Source organism: Marmota flaviventris, chromosome 3 (assembly GCF_047511675.1).
Source record: "Marmota flaviventris isolate mMarFla1 chromosome 3, mMarFla1.hap1, whole genome shotgun sequence".
NCBI classification, from domain to species: Eukaryota; Metazoa; Chordata; class Mammalia; order Rodentia; family Sciuridae; genus Marmota; species Marmota flaviventris.
Window position 1 is genome coordinate 127,946,379 of NC_092500.1, and position 24,254 is coordinate 127,970,632.

At 37.3% G+C, this 24,254-nt stretch overlaps 2 pseudogenes; one reads left to right on the plus strand and one right to left on the minus strand.

Annotated features, from left to right (window-relative positions):
* Window positions 1–966: 966 nt before the first annotated feature.
* On the minus strand, window positions 967–21,699 carry LOC114104419 (C-type lectin domain family 4 member A-like; annotated as a pseudogene).
* LOC114104432 (rab5 GDP/GTP exchange factor-like) lies at window positions 15,898–24,254 on the plus strand (annotated as a pseudogene).

Genomic DNA, 24,254 nt, shown 5'->3' on the forward strand with positions numbered 1-24,254 from the left:
AATTAGATATAAATATCTAAATACCTTCAAAATATTGAAATATTCAAATACCATAAATGAAGCTTATCACAATTATCCCAATATAAGCTTTAACTGTTAAAACTTGGTTGTAATATAAGAGATATTATGTTTCTTTTATCTCTCATTGCCTTTTATTTGTCTTTATCCTGTATAAACATTATTGGGAGCCAAAAGGAAGAAAAAAATACAATTCCTATTGTAAAGTGATAAGGTCTATTAGATATGCATGTGAATAAATAATTTCAGCACAGTGGGAGAGGCACAATAACACATTATGGTCTATGCAGTTGTGGCAAAAAAAAGAGAAGGAAGAGACTGTTTCCACTTGAGCTTATCAAGAAAACTTCTATATTAGAAGAAAAAGGACCAATGCGAAAATTTTGGAGCACAGAAAGAAATTTTCTGCAACATTGACACAGAATAAGAGGAGTACTGAAGTCATGTAGTTATTTGAGGCAGAAAGACCAGAGGGTGCAAAGGCACTGAAATAATGCAGCATATGATTGCATCAGAATGTCTGGAATATTAGGATGAACATGGAGAGTCCCTCTTTTTGTAATGAAGGCATAGAGGTAGGCCACAATCAGTTAATTAGTTATTATCTTTCATACTAACATAGTGGCACTTTAGGTACAGTAGGAAGCTTTATTTACCCTCCCTATGTCTGTGTTCCTCAACTGTAAGACACATAAAACCATATTACCTGCCTTGGAGGTTTCTGTGAAGATTAAATGAGACTATTCATACAAAGCATTTAGCTAGTGCTTAACAAATAACTCTTGCTCAAAAAAATACAGGATGAGGAGGCAGTAGATTTTTGTTTTCTTTTTTGTTGTTTGTAGAAGATTTATCATTGTTTTTGTTTTGTTTCATTTTGTTTTCAAATTTTTAAAATTTTTCACATTTTTGTTTAATGTGTATTACACTGGATCTTAATGGTGGGATTAGGGAACAAATTTTGTTCCAAAAAATTTTGAAACAGGTACAGTCTCAGACTCCATAGATAAAGTGCCTGCACAGTCTTTATTTCTTTTTTTCTTTTAAACACTTTCATTCTTCAGGAAGTCTAAGCAATAATTCCTTCAATTGTTGCTAGAGGGAGCATGCCCTCTAGTGGTCCCAAGCAATCATGCAGCCAGATGCAACAGCCACACAGAATGCTGCAATGACATTTCTTTCCAACTCTAGGTGCAGAGGCAAAACATACCTAAGAACAGAGAAAATAATGAACAGCCAACAAAAAAAATCAATAGTTGGTCTATAGTGCACTACTTGTTTAATTGATAACATGATACTAACACTAGATTAACAGGGCAAAATATGAGATCACAATGGACACTTATTTTACTGCAGGCAATACATGTATATTGCACCTCATTAAAAAAACTGTGCTGCCTACACATCCAAAATAGGAATAAAATAATATTTTTTCATAAATAATAATAATTTTTGAAATAAATCCCAGTCCACAAAACCACTGTGAAAGACATCACAAGCATATACATCCCCATGTTTAAATACCCATGAGTATATATAATACTAATTTAATCTTTCTTTCTTTCTGAAGAGAATATATGGTTGATGGGAAGCTACTGGGTATAAGTTGCAGATTCACAAACCCATATATTTTCTTCAGGCACAATTAAGAAACAATAAAAAAAAAAAACATGGTTGTTAGAAGTTTACAAAAGAAAAAGAATCATGAGCAGAGTATGATAGAGCATAAGCCATTAATAGATCACATGAGAAAGACTGTAAAATATTAAATTTATCACAAGTATATTGCATTATAGCTTATGCTTCTTCCCCAGGCCCAACAGTCCATGTGTCAAAGTAAAATCTGTCTTTATCACAGGTTACCTGGCCTGTACATCTTGACTGACTCAGGAGCAATGAAATGAGATTTTCAGAACAATGACAGAAGCATATAAGAAATAGTCAAGTAGTATCACTAGGAGAAATTGAATTCATTTAATTCAATTTAATTAAAAGAATAAATACAAATATTGATGACTTATAGTCCCTCTGCACAGATATCACTAATTCAACAAGTACTTTGTGAATATCTGCCAACAAGAAAGATATATGGGAAGTAATGTAAGAAAATAAAAAATGTGATTATTGTGTAAAAAAAAGCTAACAAAATTAGAAGGATGATTTCAACATTGTTCTAAACAAAATGATGGAGGGTACCTTTCAGATGGGAAGTTTAGGTAGATGTTTCTTAGAGTAGTGTTTGAGGAAGGATTTTGACAGGCAGGTGACAAGGGAAGATGATTTAAGTGGAGGCAATTGTGACCAGCATTCATTCTGGTGTTTGAAGAATGACTGGCATGCCAGTTTACTGGAACATATTTCAACTGAAAGGAAAGCCAGAAAATTGAGGATAGACAGTACATTGGACTTCAATCTGCAATCAAATAATAATATGGGGAAGAGTAAGGAAGAAAAAAACATGAGCAGACCAGAAAAAATTTATTGTGCTGGCAACACATAAGTTGAATTGAAAAGAAGAGAGTTATGGGAAAGCAGACTGCATACAGTAGTGCAAGTGAGACATATTACAGGCTCACATTTTGACAGTGAAGGGAGACGTCAAATACATCTGAGGGAATTTACCTAGAAAAGTGATTGTCCACATTTTCCCCAACACAAAAAGTCTGAAAGTTAGAATACATTTCTATCAAAACACTTTTCTCAGAATCTCCATCATGACAAGAAAGAACACGGTCTGGGGAGTCACCTCTGCCCTAGTGTCTTACTACAGGTTTGGCTGCTATAAGGGAATCTCACACACTGGGAATTTATGAAGAACAGTTATTTGGTTCATGGTACTGGAGGATGGGAAGTCCAAGAATATGGTGTTGGCATCTGACGAAGGCCTTTGTGCTATGTCATCTCATCACACAAGGCAAAGTTCAAGAGTGGAGAAAGACAAGACAGCAAGTGTGGGTACAAGTACATAGAGAGACTGCATACATGGCATACCTTAAGGGTGTCTGAGTGGCAGGCCACTTCCCTCATTCTAAGCTTGTGAGCTGCAGGCTTCTTACCCCTGTAAGCATCCCTGTAGGCACAGCTCTGGGCATGAGGCCATGTGTTGCAGTCCCTGTGCTTGCTCCATAGCCACTCCTCCAATGGTCACTGCAAGGACACTTGGCAGACAATTGCATTGGTGGCTGCCTGTAATCTGCTTAGCTACACCTGAGTGTATATACATGGTAACTGTGCAATAAAATCAGACCTGCTTCCTGCTTGGTCTCTGGAGGTCTTAATTAGCGACTCCACAACCACACTCTCCTCTACCCTGTTCCAAGAACCTCCTCACTGCATGAGAGAGAGAGCCCAGGCAAGCAAGTGCTGTTTTTCATTTTGATACAGCGTCTAACTAAGTTTCTTAGAACCTCAAATGTGTAACCCACCTGCTTCAGCCTCCTGAGTCACTGAGGTTACAGGTGTGTGCCACGACACCTGGCCTATTAGTTCTTTCATTAAATTTTTATTATATGTAGTAGTGGGGTTCATTGTGTTATCTGTGGATATGCACATTACATAATTTGCTCCAATCCATTCCCCAATACTTCCCTTTTCCCCTCTCCTCCTCCCTTCCCCTATTCACTTTCCACTACTGTTCTGTTCTTCCTATATTCAGCCTTAAAAAAATGAAACTCTCTCATTTGCTGGTAAATGGGTAGGACTTTGGGGGGCATCATGCTAAGTGAAATGAATCAGATTTAGTCAAAAGTTGAATGTTTTTCTGATATATGAAAGCTGGAGAGAGAAAGAGGGAATTTTTAAAGTTGAATGGAAGATCTCACAAAAATAGAAGGGAGATCTAGAATAAAAGCAGAGAATCAAATCAAGGATAAGGGAGGAAGGGAGAAGAAGGGGAAGAACAGGGAAATAAAATTGACCAAATTATGCTATATACACATATGAACATATCAAAAGAAATTCTGCTTTTATGTAAAGTTAAAATTCACCAATGGAAACATTCCTTGTATCTCTAGTTCCTTCTATCTCTACTTTCTCCAGTGCTTTTATCACGAATGGGTCCTGAATTCTGTTGAAGGATTTCTCTGCATCTATTTAGATGACTATATAATTTTGGTCATAAAACTTATTTATGTGGAGAATTACATTCATTAATTTGCATTATGTTAAACCATCCTAACATCCCTGGGAATAAAAAAGTTTGTTCATGATGTACAATCTTCTTAACATGACTATGCTAACTTCCTAGATCAAATATTCACAAAAAATATGTATTAAAGGCATTGGAAATAAAAACATATGTAAACAATGTATATTGGCTTTAGTTGTTTTATTTTCCCAAATTGTTCTGAGAATATTGACCTGATAAAGTGCTTTGAAAATGTAAAGCATAGCCAATGTAATTCATGATCATCTGGTGAGATTTATGAAAAAATGTTGTGTAAGTATTCCTTAGAAATTGAGAAAACAAATAAGAACTAAATGAGAAATAGCAAACATTTTGCAAATTATTCCAGTTTTTATTTATATATTCAACAACATCAAAGAATGTCTATTATTGTTCATATCTAGTGAATGTCCAATGCTCATGTTAGCTGATGTAGCAATGTTCAAAGGTGGAAACATTGGGCTAAGAGAACTGTAACCCCATCAGCTGATTAATTCATTTGATGTACTAATCACTTGAATGTACTGTTGGGGGTTAACTAGGCAGATAAGAGTGAGGCTAGAGGAAGTTGGTCAACGGTGCATGCCCTTGGGGATTATGTCTTGTCCTAGATTCCCCAAGCTGAGATCTCTCCTCCACCATGCTCTTCTGCCATAATGTTCTCACTCATCTCAGGCTCAGAGTATTGGAGTCCATGAATTTAGACCTCTGACACCATGACCCCAAAATGAACTTTTCCTCCTCTTAGTTGTTCTTGTAACACCCTTTGATCACATCTCAAGTATCTAACACAATAACATAATCAAATTCTCATTTGGAAAACCACTACAAATAATTTTCTTAATATTTTACTATATGATCATGAATAGAGAACTAAAATTTTCAAAAACTTGGATGACTTTCTAGCAAACCTTATATCATTTCTATCTATTATTTAAGAGACCAAAATTTATCAGTTTGTATCATCAAGTTAAAAATTAGGAGTATTATTGATATTGTGATGTTGAAAACTACCTCATGCTAACAATAATATGATTTGATGATGGATAGATACATCAGATGGCAGTTTTTAAAATCCCATTTCACCTTGATAAGGTTTCAAATGGAATTTCACTTTATTAGTAATGTTTTATTAAAATTTATAGTAAACTCATGATGTGTTCAATATTGTATACTGATCATACTTATAACAATAAGCCAATCCAAAAGAATTTTTTACAACCTTAAAGCTGAACAACTCAAAGGAAAGGAAATTTTTAAACATGTACTTATGTATGTATTTAGTAGATAAGAGAAGTGTGACATAAATATTAGTCCAAGGGGGGAAAGACTGTAAAATATCTAACCACTAAACAAAACACTTTTTGTTCCAGAGGGAAAAGCCTTTTCACTCACAGCACTAGTGGTAACCAGAATAACAGAATTTTCACTTATTCTTCTTTTAATGGATCATGGGAGTTAATACTTTGTTATGGTTTATAGACCCTGGGAGATATATTTTTAAAAGAGGTGTAATCATTTTAAAGGTCAGTATTTACAAAGTTCCAAAGTTGAAACCTTTGCTTCTATAACATGAAGAAATATTTTATATGTAAAATTGCATAAGAGGCTACATGGTCTTTTAAATTTCCTTTCAGGAGTTGACAAGCAAAACATTCCTAAGGCCACTGGTCCAGGCAGAGTACCTCATGAAGGTGCTTTAATTCTACCCACACATTTTCTTTGTTTCACAAGATTTGTCATTTGCTTAGAAAATAAAAATTCTGCTCCTCTTGGCAGTACTACAGTACTTGACACCAGTATTGTTACAGGTATCAGTCGAGACAAATATTGGGCAAAGTTCAATAAAAATCCTCCCTCCTCATGTAAAGTGAAGCCTGAAATGGTTTACATTCAGAAGCAGACTTCAAGTAAATGACTTTGAGATCCTGCCTCAATATTTTTCAGGTTGTAGAAAGTAGATTATGTACATTTTTATTTCTTTAGTAGCATCAAAAACATATCCACATACTTAAGGAATCGTCTGAATACATGGAAATCTATTATGGATACATGGACATTGAACTAAGAATATTGGGTTATAAAAAGAAATATCCATTTGTTTCAATCCTCAGTTCTTGGAACAGAGATTCTAATACCTTAAAACTGATTAACTGTGTGTGCAACAGGACAAGAGTGAGCTGTTTTAGTTTCAGAGTTGATGCTGGAACACTCTAAACTTCCTGCATGACCCAGGACCCAGGATTCCTTTATCTAATTCTGTACTCACATTGCACCTTGGTTGTATGGGGTCTGATCAACCCATTGCCAGTGTCCATGACCCTCTGGATCTAATAGCCCCATAAAATAAGCAGCAGCTTTATCCATAATCTGAGTGAGGAAATCCTAAAGGAAAAGAAATATGAAAGAAATCATAGGCTTTAGATACTCAGCTAGAACTGAGGGTTTTTTTAATTTGACAAATCATGCTCTGTACTGGTATTAATAAAACAGAATGAAGTCCACTCTCATGTGTAAATATAATTCACCAATAAAAATGTTTTTAAAGAATTTTTGTGATTTATTTCTTCTTTCTTATTTTAATCATAAAATATATCAGATAACAAGTAATTTGACAGATATACACAGTGCATAATTATAAAATTGTCATAGTTAACATTTCCATCTTCTTTATATCTTTTGAAAGATTTTACTAACATTAATAATTATACATACTAAAGGTACAGTGTGATTTTTCAACTGAACTCTTTATGGTCATACAGAAATTAAAACAAAAGGAGATGGTTCAGGAATAACCAGATGGGGACCTCAGCACTGGAGATTTTTGAGCACAAAAGGATCAAAGACATCATCTGTGAGCCTTAATTTTATTAAATATGAAAGAGATTCATACCTACAACCACAATGAATTCTCATCTCAAATTCAACTTCCCTCTTTCTTCACTGAGAGAACATTCTTCAAAGTTGTTCAAGATAAAATTCTTACAAATTTAATCATTTTCCTTTCATTATATCATGTGGGTTTGTTGTTGTTGTTGTTGTTGTTGTTGTTTGTTTGTTTGGTACCCAAAGTTGAACCCAAGAGTATTTAACCACTGAGCCACATTCCCACCCTTTCTTATATTTCAATTAGGAACAGGGTCTTGCTAAATTGCTTAGTGCCTTGCTACATTGTGGAGGATTGCTTTGAATTTGAGATCCTCCTGCCTCAGCCTCCCAAGCCCCTGGGATTACAAGCATGTACTACAACAACAAGCACTTCACAGATTCTTAAAATTTCATTCCTGATTGCTGATTGTGAGTATTTTGATTTAACTTTGCCCATTCAAATTAATTCTCCTTTCTGTTAAGCAGTTGATCATTCAGAAAACAGTTATATATTGAAATAGCAACTGCTGTTTTAGGCAGAAACATTTTCATCCTTCCACTAACAGCCCAGATCCTACATATTGAATGCCACAATTTCCCTGGGGGTAGGTTAGTTACACTGAAGAAGGTACAAGTTGTGGAATGTGAAGGCTGAGGGAGCCTCTCCTATCTGTCTTATGGAAAGTCTTCTGCCACAGCATAAATATCCATTCTTAGCAAACACAAGTACAAAAGTCAGACAGGCTCATGACTCCATTGTCCCTTAGAAAGTACCTGCTCTTCCTTGCTGTTGATCACCACCAGGTGAGCCTCCATTCTAGAGGAGTTATCCTGACTCTCCTTCCAAGATTTTGCATCAGTAGAAAAAAAAGTAGCAACTGGAACTAAATGACTTCCAATTCTCTAGGCAACAGCTCCAGACTTTTCCTTTATTGGCAAGAAGGTAAAATCAGTGCAATATATAAAAAATTCTTTTTAAAGTGTGTGTATTATTAAATTTACAGACCTAGGGAAACAGCATGAAAGCTGCAGCTCCCATATTTACCCAGATATAACAAGGAGACCCCTTTCCTCAGGTGCCAAGGATTAACTAAGTCTGCCTCCACCAGGCAGCAATATGTCAGGTCCCCTATGTCCTGCAGGACTGGTATCAGGAAAAAAACAGCTAAAAATAATGTTTAAATAAAACCAAGACTCCAAAACCTCAAAACAAAAATATACAAGTTTCAACACAAAATGATTAATCATAACAAGAACCAGGAAGTTTTCAATTTTAGTAAAAAAAAATGATAATCAATAGGGGGGGACAGATAACAAAAATGTTACAATTACACAACAAAGATTTTAAAGCAACCATGATAAAAATGCTTCAACAAGAAGATACAAACAATCTTGAAACAAAGGAAAAGCTCTAAGTTACTTGGAAAAATCCCTGTGTTAAAACAAAAAATAAAAGGACTGGAATGTGGCTCAGGGGTTTGGCAGCCCAAGGTTCAATCACAGGTACCCAACACAAACCACCATCCCCAAAAAAGAAACAAAGGTGTTGGGTGTGGGAGACCTTGCCTTTTGGTTTTATTTCCCCAATGGGGTTTCTCCCCGCTGAAGTTAAGTTTCAGTCTCTGGAGAAGAACATCATGTAATCCCTTACCCCTCCCCCTCTCCTCACCAAAGGGCTCCAAGCAGAAGGGCACCAAAGTCAAAAGTTTTCTAGACCTATCCCCACAGGACACAGTGTCTGCTCGCCTGTTCCTGAGTCACCCTGCCAATCAGCACCCACCAACTCATCTAAGCAACCCTTCTTAAGCTGAAGCTTGCAGGCTCAGGCTGCTGCTCTCTTCCTTTCCTTTTTTTTTCCCTTGAAGCAGCCCCCCCAATAAAAATCTCTTGGTTGAATTTCCATCTCAGGTGATTCACTCCCCTTTCAAAAGGAATGCAAACTCATAATGGCAATGTGTGTGTGTGTGTGGGGGGGGGGGGCAAGCATAGGAGGAATGGAGGAATTTTAGATAGGGCAAAGGGGAGGGAGAGGTAGGTAGGGAGGGGGTAAAAGGGTAGGAATGATGGTGGAATGAGTTCGACATCATTATCCTAAGTACATGTATAAAGACACAAATGGTGTGAAAATACTTTCTGCGCAATCAGTGACTTGAAAAATTGAGCTCTATATGTGTCATATAAAATGAATTGCATTCTGCAATCATGGATAAGAAATTAAGATGAATAAATAATTTAATAAAAAAGAAAAGAAACAAAAAATAGACTCAACAAAAAAAACAGAAGATGTAAAAAATGGAAACTTTATCACTGAAAAATATAATAACCTTTTAAAAGCTTAACAGACTTTCTTTGGCCTCCTTCTGCCTACTCCTTCCTGAGTCTTCAGCATGAATGTTAACCAGATCAAATTTTGGACTTGTCAAGCCCCCACATTTCCATTTCCCAAGTTCTTTTTAAAAAAAAAATATTTTTTTTAAAGAGAGAGTTTTTTAATATTTATTTTTTAGTTTTCGGCGGACACAACATCTTTGTTTGTATGTGGTGCTGAGGATCAAACCCGGGCCGCACGCATGCCAGGTGAGCATGCTACCACTTGAGCCACATCCCCAGCCCCATTTCCAAGTTCTTAAAATAAATATCCATGTTCATATTGCTTCGTTCCTCTGGAGAGCACTAACATAATACACCACCCTAATAAATGGGAGCATAACTCCTCCATCATAAAACAGTAGCTGCACATAGCAACCTCCTTATGAACTGTACAGTGTGGGAATAGGAGAGGGAAAAGTAGCTTCACAATGGAGAAACCTGAAAACCACTACCTCAGGTGATCAAGTTCAGCATCAAAAGTCAACATTCACTTTGATAATATATACCTGGTGTTAGGGTCTGTAAACAAGTCAGGATAGCGCCTGGCATTTTGCCAGAGGGAGTGATTTGTGAAGTAACACCAGAGAGCCATTAAGTGTGGAGATTCCTTATTGGTTGACTGCTGTATCTAGTTTATGCTAATTAAGATAAGCTGTGTGTAATGTATATATACCCCTCCTGTCCTACAATAAACGGCTCCCACTCCTGCTGTATCAATGTACACAAGTTGTTCGTCACCCCCCAGTTATTTTGCTGCAGCCAGACTGCGGCAGATGGTGGCCCGTACCGGGAGCCCCGGGACACTCGGGGGTAAGTGACGGAAAAAAAGCTGCCTGTCCCTAGATAGGATGGGAGCAAATCTGCTTGTCCCTAGGCAGATAGGGAGAGAGGAAAAATGGCCATTTTGAAAAAATGGAGAAGATTGATACAGTACGTTTGTGTCTTGTTTTGTCTTGAAATGTTGTATTGTCTTTATGATGAAAATATGGAAGGGGTGAGAAGTAAATTACTAAGGGAAGGAGGCACCCCAGTGGAACCAAGAATAGTTAGGGCATGTGTTGATGGAAGCCCAGGAACTCTAGTCAGAAAGAAGAAAGTTCAGAGGAGGAAGGATTATCAGGAAAAAAGTTGCAACAAAAGGCTATTACTGCATACTTTTTGTTACCGGAGGGTGCGTGAATCGGCGTGGCAGCAGCCACGTGCGTGAGCAGGTCATGGCGCAGCAAGGACTTTCCAAGCAGCGGCAGTGGGCTCTTCCCCACCCCCCACCCGGGGAGCAGGAGGCCACTGCGAGAGCCCAAATCCAAACCTGACCCGGAGGCACAGTCTCACAGGCTCTTGCTCCCTGTGCCCAGTGGCAGTTTGAGTCCAGAACACTCCCCAGACTCTCCCTGGGGCCATCTGGGGCTGCCTGGGATGCTGCAGGCAGAAGACGCCCCCGCGTCCCTGAAGTTTGATCATTTCCAAGGCCAGTAACTACAATGGTTCTCCCACACCTGGAAGCTAATAAATAATGAGCACTATTAAGTCTTATTTCAAATGTAAAAAAACCTTGAGATAATGTACTAAATTGTTCAGAAGGTTGTTCTCTTAGTGGAATGCTACAGGATTTTCTTTAGCCAGCATTGCCGGAGTTCCTGCCTTCGTCCCAGTGCCAGTGAGGACGAGGGTGGAAGAAGTTCCAGTGTTGCTGAGAACCAGAGGAGACTTTGGATCAAGCTAGCTGCCTGCAAACTTACCTGGACTGTCATTTAAGCTAGCTGCCTGCAGAACTTACCTGGACTGTGATTTACCTGGACTGTGAGTTAATCTATTGAGACACTGCTTTACCTGGACTGAGACAACAAACTGTAATCTACAACAAATTGTAACTCGGTATCTTTGCTAACGGTGTCATTGCTGGTATAATTTTTCCAAGGGCTTCTTGCATGGAGCCATCAATTGGCTTGGTATTGTGACATTTTGTATCCTCCCCTTCTGCTTGTAGCAGACTGTTTGTGGTGTTTGTGTAAAAACCACTATGGTTGTTATTTAAATTAAACAAAAGGGGGAAATGTTAGGGTCTGTAAACAAGTCAGGATGGCACCTGGCATTTTGCCAGAGGGAGTGGTTTGTGAAGTAACACCAGAGAGCCATTAAGTGTGGAGATTCCTTATTGTTGACTGCTGTATCTAGTTTATGCTAATTAAGATAAGCTGTGTGTAATGTATATATACCCCTCCTGTCCTACAATAAACGGCTCCCACTCCTGCTGTATCAATGTACACAAGTTGTTCATCATGCCCCGGTTATTTTGCTGCAGCCGGACTGCGGCAACCTGGAACTAATGTGATGAATAGCATTTTATATCTGTGACCTTCCTCCCAAAAACAAATAATCCCCCTATAATCATTAGAAAAGCTTATTTTAACACAGAGACAACCAATAATATACAGAATGGTATTCCCCTAAATTGTCAGAGTCATCTAACAAGAAAGATTTGAAGAAATATCATAGCAAAGAGGAACATAAAGAGCTATGACAAATGGAATGTGAGGGACAGAATGGGATTCTAGTATAGAAAAAGAACAAGAGTTAAAAATTTGGAAAATCTTAGGGTGGTTTTGATTTGCATTTCTCTGACTGCTAGAGATGGTGAGCATTTTTTCATGTACTTGTTGATTGATTGTATGTCCTCCTCTGAGAAGTGTCTGTTCAGGTCCTTGGCCCATTTGTTGATTGGGTTGTTTGTTCTCTTATTGTCTAATTTTTTGAGTTCTTTGTATACTCTGGATATTAGGGCTCTATCTGAAGTGTGAGGAGTAAAGATTTGTTCCCAGGATGTAGGCTCTCTATTTACCTCTCTTATTGTTTCTTTTGCTGAGAAAAAACTTTTTAGTTTGAGTAAGTCCCATTTGTTGATTCTAGTTATTAACTTTTGTGCTATGGGTGTCCTATTGAGGAATTTGGAGCCCGACCCCACAGTATGTAGATCGTAGCCAACTTTTTCTTCTATCAGACGGCGTGTCTCTGATTTGATATCAAGCTCCTTGATCCATTTTGAATTAACTTTTGTGCATGGCGAGAGAAAGGGATTCAGTTTCATTTTGTTGCATATGGATTTCCAGTTTTCCCAGCACCATTTGTTGAAGATGCTATCCTTCCTCCATTGCATGCTTTTAGCCCCTTTATCAAATATAAGGTAGTTGTAGTTTTGTGGATTGGTTTCTGTGTCCTCTATTCTGTACCATTGGTCCACCCGCCTGTTTTGGTACCAGTACCATGCTGTTTTTGTTACTATTGCTCTGTAGTATAGTATCACTCCAGTTAGATTGGCAGCCACTATGAAGTCAAACAACAACAAGTGCTGGCGAGGATGCGGGGAAAAGGGTACACTTGTACACTGCTGGTGGGACTGCAAATTGGTGCAGCCAATTTGGAAAGCAGTATGGAGATTTCTTGGAAAGCTGGGAATGGAGCCACCATTTGACCCAGCTATTCCCCTTCTCGGTCTATTCCCTAAAGACCTAAAAAGAGCATGCTACAGGGACACTGCTACATCGATGTTCATAGCAGCACAATTCACAATAGCAAGACTGTGGGACCAACCTAGATGCCCTTCAATAGATGAATGGATAAAAAAAATGTGGCATTTATACACAATGGAGTATTACTCTGCATTAAAAAATGACAAAATCATAGAATTTACAGGGAAATGGATGGCACTAGAGCAGATTATGCTAAGTGAAGCTAGCCAATCCCTAAAAAACAGATGCCAAATGTCTTCTTTGATATAAGGAGAGTAACTAAGAACAGAGTAGGATCGAAGAGCACGAGAAGAAGATTAACATTAAACAGGGATGAGAGGTGGGAGGGAAAGGGAGAGAGAAGGGAAATTGCATGGAAATGGAAGGAGACCCTCAGAGTTATACAAAAGTACATACAAGAGGAAGTGAGGGGAAAGGGAAAAATAATACAAGGGGGACAAATGAATGTCAGTAGAGGGGGCAGAGAGAGAAGAGGGGAGGGGAGGGGAGGGGAGGGGGGATAGTAGAGGATAGGAAAGGCAGCAGAACACAACAGACACTAGTATGGCAATATGTAAATCAATGGATGTGTAACTGATGTAATTCTGCAATCTGTATATGGGGTAAAAATGGGAGCTCATAACCCACTTGAATCAAAGTGTGAAATATGATATATCAAGAACTATGTAATGTTTTGAACAGCCAACAATAAAAAATTAAAAAAAAAAATTTGGAAAATCAAGAATGCTGGGCTAAGAAAGTGGCTCAGTGATAGAGACGTGGCTAGCATGTGTGAAACCCTGAATTCAATTCCTACTAACAAAGGGAAAAATATCAATATTGGTTCATTTGTTGTAAAAAATGCCCTTACTTAGGATTAGCTTAATAATAATGGCCATTGTGTGTGCAAGGTAGGATTAAAATACACTCTTCTAATATTATCGCCTCAATTTTTCTGTAAATTTAGAAATGTTTTCAAAACACCCTATTTAAATGAAAAACAATTCACATTCACAATAATATATTTCTGTTCATTTTTATCATATTGTTTGACTGACATGTGAGAAAAACACTAGCCTTCCACAGAAAAATCAGAGAAGAACAGTCTGCAGAAATACAATAACAATATATTCTTTTTCCAAATTGAGCTTCACATGGACAACATTCAATATCCATATAAGAATGTTAGATTCTGGGCTGGGGCTGTAGCTCAGCAATACAGCACCTGCCTGGCACGTGTGGAGGCACTAGGTTTGATCCTCAACACCACATAGATATAAATAAATAAAGATATTGTTACCATCTACTGTCAGAACCCTCTGACAATCTGTAATTCCTGTTACAGCAGAGATGCTTAAAAAAAGACACACGCACACACACACACATTCAGTAGAAAATGAGCACCATCTTTATTTTTCTCTCCTTCTTTTATACACCATTGTTAATTAAAACAAGGGGAAAGAAAAAACATCCTTTCGGCAGCTTAATCCTTATAAGCATGGATAAACATTCTCAGGAAAATATTGTTTATGGTCACAGTGCTCCATATTTCTTATCAATTAAGTTGTGGTTAGTTATTCTCAGGCAAACACACACACACATACACACACACACACACACACACATATTTTACACTTGGGAGAACATTCTTTTATCTTAAGACAACAACAAGGACACAGTTCAAAGAGTTCACACTTTCTCACAGAACTTCTTGTTTTGCTAAGCACAACAAAACTTAACTGTTTGTGTGCGTGAGCACACAATCTACAACCAAAAAAATTAAAAAGAATGTTACATTCTATAAAATTGTACACTTGTAGCTTACAATGAGCAGGAAACTCCACTACTTAGTGTGTTTTACCTGGAAATCATAAATACTGATTTGGGAATCTTACATACTACAGTCAGCAACTGAATTCTAGGCACATGAAGTTTTATCTTTCATGGTTGAATTGATTCTTACACACTTCAAATTTGTGTGAATCATTTCTTTTATAAATCTTTTATAAATTTTGTCTTCAAACAGCTGAGCATTTTTTTTTTAAAGAAAACTGGAAAATAGAGTAAAAAACAATCATTTTTCTGGTAGCATTAGGTCATTGCTCTTTACATTGCTGTCTTGCATTCTATGGACAAAATCTACACATAGCCAATTACCCAATTGGACAGAGCCTGACAGAAAAAGTTTCCCCATGACCCCTCACTCAATGGAATCTTAATCCTACTGCTTTGGAAATATTAGGTATCTCCAGGAATAGCTGAAAGATGAGGAGTTGAAAGAAGACATGAAAGTTCCATCATAATGGGATCTGAAGGATGTTATCCATAGTCTCCTTCCAGAGTTAACCCAAGATGCAAACAAAGGCCACATTTAGAGGGATGGGAGTGGAAGTTATTTAAGGAAGTAAACAACCTGGGACTTTGGGGGAAGAAAGAATTTACTAACTTTAACAATTTCTGGGTGATCTTAAAGAACAGAAAAAAATGTTTTTCAAAAACCCAAAGATTAATCAAGAGGACATTGTTCTTCCTCTCTTTTGTGTGTCTCTCCCAATTTAGAACTAACTAAACTCCACCTCTAGAAATTGGATTTTCTAGACTGCAGTAGCATCTCAGTATCATAGCACTTGCCTATAATATGCAAGGCCCTGGGTTAATCAACACTACTGCAAGAAATTAAATCTCTTTTTTTCCCTCTAGCTTAATATTTGTTCCTCGACCCACTTCATTCAGGCTTTGGCATCCATCATTTCATTAAAACCATCCTCAGTAATTTGCTAGGACCATTTATTAGTCATTTCCTAATGTCCTTCTTGAAATCATTCACCGAGGTCTTCCTCCTCAGCTCTTGGTACACTGTTCTCTCCTGTTCCTGCCTCACCTTTCTTACTGCTGCTTCTTATTCTCTTTCATCAGCTCTCTTCCTCCATTCACATTTTTTAAAAAAATGTAACATATCCAAGAATTCTTTCCTAATCCCTACTTCTTGTTTAAAGTCCTCTTCTGGAGTGATAACATATATTCCCAGGTAGGATTTGCTATCATTATGTAAATCACTTTCTAAATTCCAGAACTCTGTCCTAAAATCTAGGCAAATATGCCTCCCACTGGACATGTACATTGTAGTTTAACACTTTGTAATGTGTTAAACATAACACATTACAATGTGTTAAACATAAGTAATCATCTCTCAAAAGAAGCCCACTATTTATCCTACACTGCCTACGCCTTTGAACAACATCTTCACTGCTGAGTTTAAAAGGTCAGAATATTATATTCACACTTAACTTCTCCAGGTCCTTTAATCCCTAATATACATCAAGCCTTGGCCTCCTTGTTTATATCTTCTTTATCCTTCAAAGCTTACCTGTCTTCTCTTTCTTCACTAACTCTTCCTTAAATGAGTCAATGTTTTCCATTGGTATAATGAATTAGAATCTCTCTGGTGCATTATTCTTATACGTCATAATAGGATGCACTGTTACATAGTCATACAGGCACATAACATTATTTGGTCAATTTCATTCCCCAGTACCTCCCCAATACCTTCTCTCTTCTGTCACCTGGTCCCCTGCCTCTACTCTACTAACTTTTCCCTCAATTTTAATGAGACCTCATCCCTTGTCCTCTTCTTGCTCCCAAATTATCATATATGAGAGAAGACATACAACCAATGACTTGCTCAGTCTGGTTTATCTTACTCAACACAATGCTGTCTACTTCTGTCCATTTTCTAGAAAATAATGCCTATCCTTATCTTCACCTTTGTCCTCTTAAATCCATTTACAAAACTCAGTAAAAGCATGCCTCCTTAAGTCAAATTTGATTATGTCACACCCCTGCCCAAAATTCAGCAATGACTCCACATAACTGACACACTGCAAAACTGGCCTCCATGTTCCACCCTTCTGGTATTTACATGCCTTTGCAATGTGACTTTGTACCTTCTCCAATCAAGAAATAGGGTCAGTTTCATCACTAATAGAATATGAGCTGCCTTTAAGACTCCATTTGACCAATAGAATGTGCAAAAGCAACCAGGATAGTTCCATATTGAAACATTAATGTGCTTGGTTTCCATTCACCCTTCATCTTTGAAGTCTGCAAGTGGCCATGTGAATAAGCCCAGGCTGGCCTGATGAATGATGAAAATATGGTAAAATTTCCCCTTTCATTCCAGTTGACATGCTCTTCTTCATAAACTGATACCTGTTATCGGTCCCTAATTTAATATGCATGAGAGAGTTCAGCCAGTACCAAAGAAACTCCCATCTGAGAACAGTCTAAATTGCCAAGCCACAGATGCATGAGCTAAATAAATAGCTGTTTCAATTCACTGTTTTAGGCTTGTTTGTTAAGTTGAAAATGATATTTTATAAAATAAACTTCAGGGGAAAATCAAAAATTTTTTGATAGTATATAACATTCTTCATGATCTGAATTCTGTTTATGTGGTCAACCTACAACTTCATTTCATAGTTTTTCACATCACACTATATGTCCCCCCCCCCAGTAAGGTATGTTTATATTGCTCCCAAATCTTCCATGTTTTAATATAATATGCCTATATCATTTTGATACTAACAAATGTAGGTGTCTCCTCCTTCAGGAAACCTTTCTAATCCTCCTGTGCTCACTTCTTACCTACACAACCCTTCCCATCTTGTGTTGTCAGCACTGGTATATATACACTATACCTTTATTTAATTTACTTATTTTTATGTGTGCTAAAGATCAAACCCTGGGCTTCACATAAGCGAGGTGAGTGCTCTACCACTGAGCCACAACCCCAGCACAGCACTGGATTTTTTGACTATTCTATTAATATCTTGAGACCAGTGGCTGTGGCTATTTCTGGATAACACAGTGCCTAGCAAACAATATGTATGGCCATTGTTACTCATCAAATGACCAAAGTAATGAATCAAATATCTACCCTAATAAATGCTGAGTTTTATGACTTTTGAAAACTTGTTAAACTCTGAAATACAGCATATGCATAAACCCACCTATTTGTGAATTTGATTTTTCCTGAGATCTCACAATGGGCCAGACAGAAACTACTAGAAGGAAATTCCCTGGGAACTCTCTGGAGTATTTCTTTCCATCACCTTCATGTCCACTTCATCACCCAAAAATATATCTGTGAAGTCAGATAAGATGAGCCTTATAAAAGCTATTAAGGAAATACAGATGTGTCCTCACACAGAATCTATTGTAGAACTGATGACCCATTGATTTCATTCTAACATCAAAACACACACACACATATCTACTCTTCAAATTTTCTCAATGAACATGAATTCCATTATTGGTGAAAAACAAAAATTCCCAGTGAAAACTCAGGAACTCTATCCCCCACCTCAGACAATATTTATTTTTCAAATGTCTGCAACATTGTGAAATATCAGGTTTTAATGGTTAGTTTCTGTTCATGAAAGGCAGGTATTGCTAACCAACTTCATTGGCATACTTACTGATAAAAGAGACAGACAATAAGATTTCCTTCAGCAGGAAAAGTATCAGCAACAACGCAAGAAGAAGCTTGGGAAAAAAATTACCTTGGTGAGGAATGGTGTTTTCCCTGGGATCTGAAGAATAAATCAAATTAACTCATCAGAAAGAAATTCTATCCTTATTTCCAAATCCTCCTCTAGGAGTTACCTTTTTGTCACTGTGACCAAAACATTTGACAAGAATATCTTAGAATAGAAAATGTTTATTTTGAGTTTTGATTTTAGAGGTGTCAGTCCGTGGTCAGTCTTCTCCACTGCTTTAGGCCTGAGGTGAGGTAGACCATCCTAGAAGAAGGGTTTGGTGGAGAAATGCTGTTCAGCTCAAGATACCCAGGAAGAAGAAAGAGCAAACCAGGAGCCAAGGTAAAAATATAATCCACTGAGAAATGGTATTGTCATACCATGTACATGTATACATATATAACAGTGAATCTCACTATTGTGTATAATTATAATTCATCCATTGAAAACATGGAAATGGAAACATATGATCTAAAGTCACGCCCAAGTGACCTAATTTCTTCAGCCACACCATACCTGATTACCACCCAGTAATCCATTATAATTATTAATCCATCAAATATATTAATTATGTACTGATTAAGTTATGATTCTCATAACTATTTTATCTCTGAACATTCCTGAATTGCCAAATAAGCTTTTCAGGGCACATCTCATATTCAAACCTTAACATCTGCCCCTGGTCCCCAAAAGTTCATGTCCATCTCACAATGGAAAATACAGTCAGTTGATCTCCAACAGTCCCCATAGTTTTCAAAGCTTGGCACATGTCCCTTCAGCAATTTTTGAAGTGTGTACAACATTTTTCCAATTCATTAACATACATATTTCCTGATTTCTGATTCAATATGTTCTTTTACACTGTAGAATGAACATTTTTCACCATAATTTTTATTAATATTTTAATATGGTTCTTAATATTTCATTACATATTTAAATAATATTTCAGATTGTGTCCAACTTATAAGTATGCTATAGAAGATAAAACTTTCTGAACAAATTTCATATTTTTAAGATAAAGTCAGTCTTTTAGTCACTGATCCATGGTTAGAAACCATTTTCTGGACTGAGGATATAGCTTCATGCTACAGCAATTTTGACCAGGATATACAAAACCCTGAAATTGGCCACCAACAAAGGGGAGGGGGTCAGGGGGTACACATTCCATTAAGATCATTAAGATAAAACCACCAAATAAAGACAAACAATTTTCTTTAAATTAGGTATATTGTCAATCTTGAGGAGAAAAAACTCAGTATTATATTCTTTCAGTTCTGGAAATATAGGCACACATATTTTTATATATTTATATCTGCAAGGATACACAATAAAATTTAAAGTCTGATTATTTGTAAATGATAATAGTAAAGAAAGTATTATGGATCTATTTTATCTGACTTTGCAAATCTACAACACCTTCATTCCTATCTACAGGCAGCACAATCCTCAGAGGTTCCTGGGTTTCACAGACATGATCACTTCACAGAAACAGTAACTAACATTACCTCTGCCCTGCTTATTAACTGTCTCTTCATCCTTCAACTCACAATTCCCTTTGACCACTGGAAAATGATTTTTACCTGCAGGAGAATTTGAGTTGGTGCTGGAGGACTTCAGTATATTTTGCAAACTCACTTTGGCATAATTTGTTCCCAAAGCCATCTTGAGAGGAAACCTTCTGCTTTCTTCAAAAATCCCATGTGGTATTTTCCTTAAAACATACTACAAGTGAGATTCCATCCTGAGAGCAAATTATTAACACTTAACTAGATGAGAGACCAAGTAATAAATAGGAACATACCTCTAAGAGTGAAATCATATGAAACCACTGGGCCACAAGGATCCAATCTTCAGGAAAACCAGAAAGGGAATTATAGCATTCTAATAGAATCAAAATAGATAAACAAATGTAACAAAAGTGGTAACTCAAATATGAAGAAAAGAAAAAGAGGAACTAAACAAATACAGAAGCCTTCCTAAGAAATTCATTCTATAAATTCACCAGCAAAACTGAAGTGTGTGGGTGTCCACATGCAAGTGTAACGTATTAGCCAACCAACCTGTTGTTGGTTATTGCCACTTGTTCCTATTGCATTCACATCATCATGTCCGACTGCTCGGGCCGTTTGGGGTTTTTTTTTTTACTCTTTTATTATTTTTACTTTATTTGGGGGGGGGATTTTTTATTGGTTTTATTTTTTAAATACATGACAGCAGAAAGCATCACAATTCTTATTACATATATAGAACACTTTTTCATACCTCTGTATATAAAGTGTGTTCACACCAATTCATGTCTTCATACATGTACTTTGGATAGTGATGTCCACCACATTCCACCATCCTTGCTAACCTTCTGCCCCCTCCCTTTCCCTCCCACACCTCTGCCCTATCTAGAGTTCCTCTATTCCTCCCATGCTCCCCCTCCCTACCCCACTATAAGTCAGCCTCCTTATATCAGAGAAAACATTAAGTTTTTTTTTTTTTTTTTTTTTTTTGGAGATTAGCTAACTTCACTTAGCATTATCTTCTCCATCCATTTACTTGCAAATGCCATGATTTTATTCTCTTTTATTGCTGAGTAAAATTCTACTGTGTATATATGCCACATTTTTTTATCGATTCATCCACTGAAGGGCATCTAGATTGGCTCCACAGTTTAGCTATTGTGAATTGTGCTGCTATAAATATTGATGTGTTGACCAGCATACCATATATGACAGGCACCTGATACTTAATCCATTAAAATGTAAGTGAAGCTTATTTTTTCTTATAATCATAAGGAAATATAAATAGAAATGTTAGTATTTTATCTTTCTGCCCTAGTGGTTCCTCGTTTTTAAAAACCAGGGCACCTGTACTCCATTTTGAAGATCACTCTCTAAGAGATCCGTTGGCTCTATAATTCAAAGGTTTTGGGCATAGATTGCATCACCATTCCCAAGTGTTTATATCCTTCTCTGAGAAAGGATTAAGCTTTGCTGCTATTGACATGTCTTCCTGGAGTGGAGTGTCTTTGCCCATTCACACGTTTATCCAGGTGACATCACTTGGTCAATAGATCAGAGTGAATATAATATGCACTTGATCTGAATTGAGTATGCTACTTCTAAGTTCAGCTTACACAAGCCACTCAATGATTGTGGATACCTTCTCAATCTTCTTGTTCCCTGGTACTGTTCTGTGGGACACTGCATGTGTGGACATCCTCCTCACCATGCCTCCCACCTAGGTTCCAGATTGAGAAAACATTCAAAAAGGATCCAAGTCAAGTTATATTCAACTTTTAGTAGATCCTAAGTCCACATGTACTGTGTGTGGGAAATAAATGTTATAAGCCACTCAGCTTTGGGGTTGTTTCTGATACAATGTAATCTATTTGTAACATGACTTATTCTAGGGAGAGAGACATAACTTTAGAAACCTATTTTGCTTAAGGAACTTGTATGAGAATGCCTCTTAGAATCAGCATTTGTATTTTTATTGTGGGATGTCTGTCATGTATGGTATGTGACCTATTGTGAAGGAGGCATGGAAGTTCCTAAGAAGTTGATGTTGTACCTTTCACGGTGACTTTTTTGCTACATGTTGCTTCATGAGCTTTTTGTAAATAAAGAGTCATGTGCTTCAAATTTTGCTCACTTTTTTTGGTGCTGTGAATACTTTCCCAATGGTATGCTAATTAGCACATGTTTAATTAAGCACATCAGAATGTGTTTACACGACCTATACTCTCTGGGAAAAGAAAATATTCTAACAAAAAATGAGAAGGAAATTACATTATAAGAGATGCTGACACTGTGGAAGGACAATTCGTAAAACTGAACACAAAAGACATGTTATTGCCACATTATGATTTTTTTGTTTGAAGTGGAGATAAGGTTATCCACCTTTTTAAAATTCTAAAAATAGAGGGTTTCGTTTAACCACCACCTCTCACCATGTATAAAACTCAATTCAAAATGTATTAAAGACCTAACTTTAAGACCTAAATTTATTGAACTACTGGAAGAACACATGAAAAAAAAAATTCAATACATACATAGAAGGAAAGATTGTTTGGATAACACCCCAAAAGCACAGACAGAAAATGACAACATAAAAATTAGGTCAAAGAAGAAGCATAGGAAACAACAGAGTAAAGATACAACCTACAGAAGAGGACAAAATATTTCCCAATTAATTTTCTGACAGGAATTACTACCAGAATATATAAGGAATTCTAGAAAAACAACAATAAAAATACAAATTATATAACTAAAAAAATACAAATCATCCACATGTATAGGAAAAAAATTTGTTATGAGTAATCATCAGCAAAATGCAAATCAAAACCACAATGAGGCACCTCCTGGAGCAGCCTTGGTGGCTGTAGTGTGATTCCAGGGGCCGCCCAGCAGGAAGAGATGAGCCTTAAGTCTGAGAGCCTAGGAATTCACGTGGACTCACGTGGACAAATCTGAGCTCCTGTGCAAGAAGTGATGTGGCTGTTATGGCACCCTGCCCAGCAGGGCTTCTGTTCCCAGTTCTGGAGAGAGGAGATCCAGAAGTACTGGGAGCTGGCTGAAGGACTTCAGCAGGAGAAGGAAGAGAACTTGGCCAGCAGAATTCAGAGCAGCCAGGGGGCACCCTTCATCACATTTTCCAAATTTGAAGAAAAGAAAACCAATAGAAAGATCAACAAGGTAACAACAGTGAAGAAATTCTTTAGTACTTGTTCCAGAGTTGGATCAAAAAGGTCAGGAAGCAAAAGCTCCCAGTCCTTCCATTAACCTGCAAACAACATTGAAACAGTGTCTAAGGAGCTCATAGAGTTTCTCAAGACCTTCCACAAAACTGAACAAGAGATCTATAAGCAGACCAAGATGTTTTGGGAAGGATGCATTACAAAAGCTATTTGGGCATTGAGGAGCAGTCAGCATGTAGTCAGGAGTTTTACCAGAGTGTAGCAGAAAGAATGCTGACTCATGGAAAAGTGCCTCCAGAAACAGTTGAGAAGATAATGGATCCGATTGAAAAGTACATCATGACTCCCTCTCTAAATATGTGTTCTGTTCAGAAGCCACTGATGATAAGAAAGACTGCACCATTCAGAAGAGGATAAGATATCACTAATAAGGATACAAAGACTATAAAGATCTATAAGCATACCAAGATAAGCTGGTCTGCTTCACCAGGTGTAGCAAGCATATCTTCAATGCCATCAAAATCACCAACAATAAGCCTGCTTCTGCGAATGACTTGAGCCTTCTTCTGCTTCTTGCCCAAGCTCATCTACATTGTGCTGAAGGGCAACCCCAACCCACCTGTAATCTTACATCCCTTACATCATCTGCTTCTGCAACATCAGCAAGCTGATGACGGAGAGGACAGATAGAATTTTATCAACCTGAACTGTGCTGGGGCTTTCATTGACATATTGGATGCCCAATCTTTGAATCCAAGTCAGGAGGATTTTGATTGCTACATGTCTAGCCACACCACTCCCAGGAGGCAAGAACCCAAGAGTTGGTCTCCTGATGCTTGCTTAGGTGTGAAGCAGATGTATAAGATCTTAGACCTCCTGTCTCAATTGAATGAAAGACAGGAAAGAATCCTGAATGAAGCCACAAAACTTGAGAAAGACTTAATACATTGGACACATGGAATTACAAAGAAGTTCAATACATTGTGGAGAAATATGTACTTGATATTAAGCTTCAAAGTCAAACATTAGCAGTTATTGACTCCGAAAATGTTGAAAATGACAAAATTCCTCCACCATTGCAAACTCAGGTTTATGTACAATGA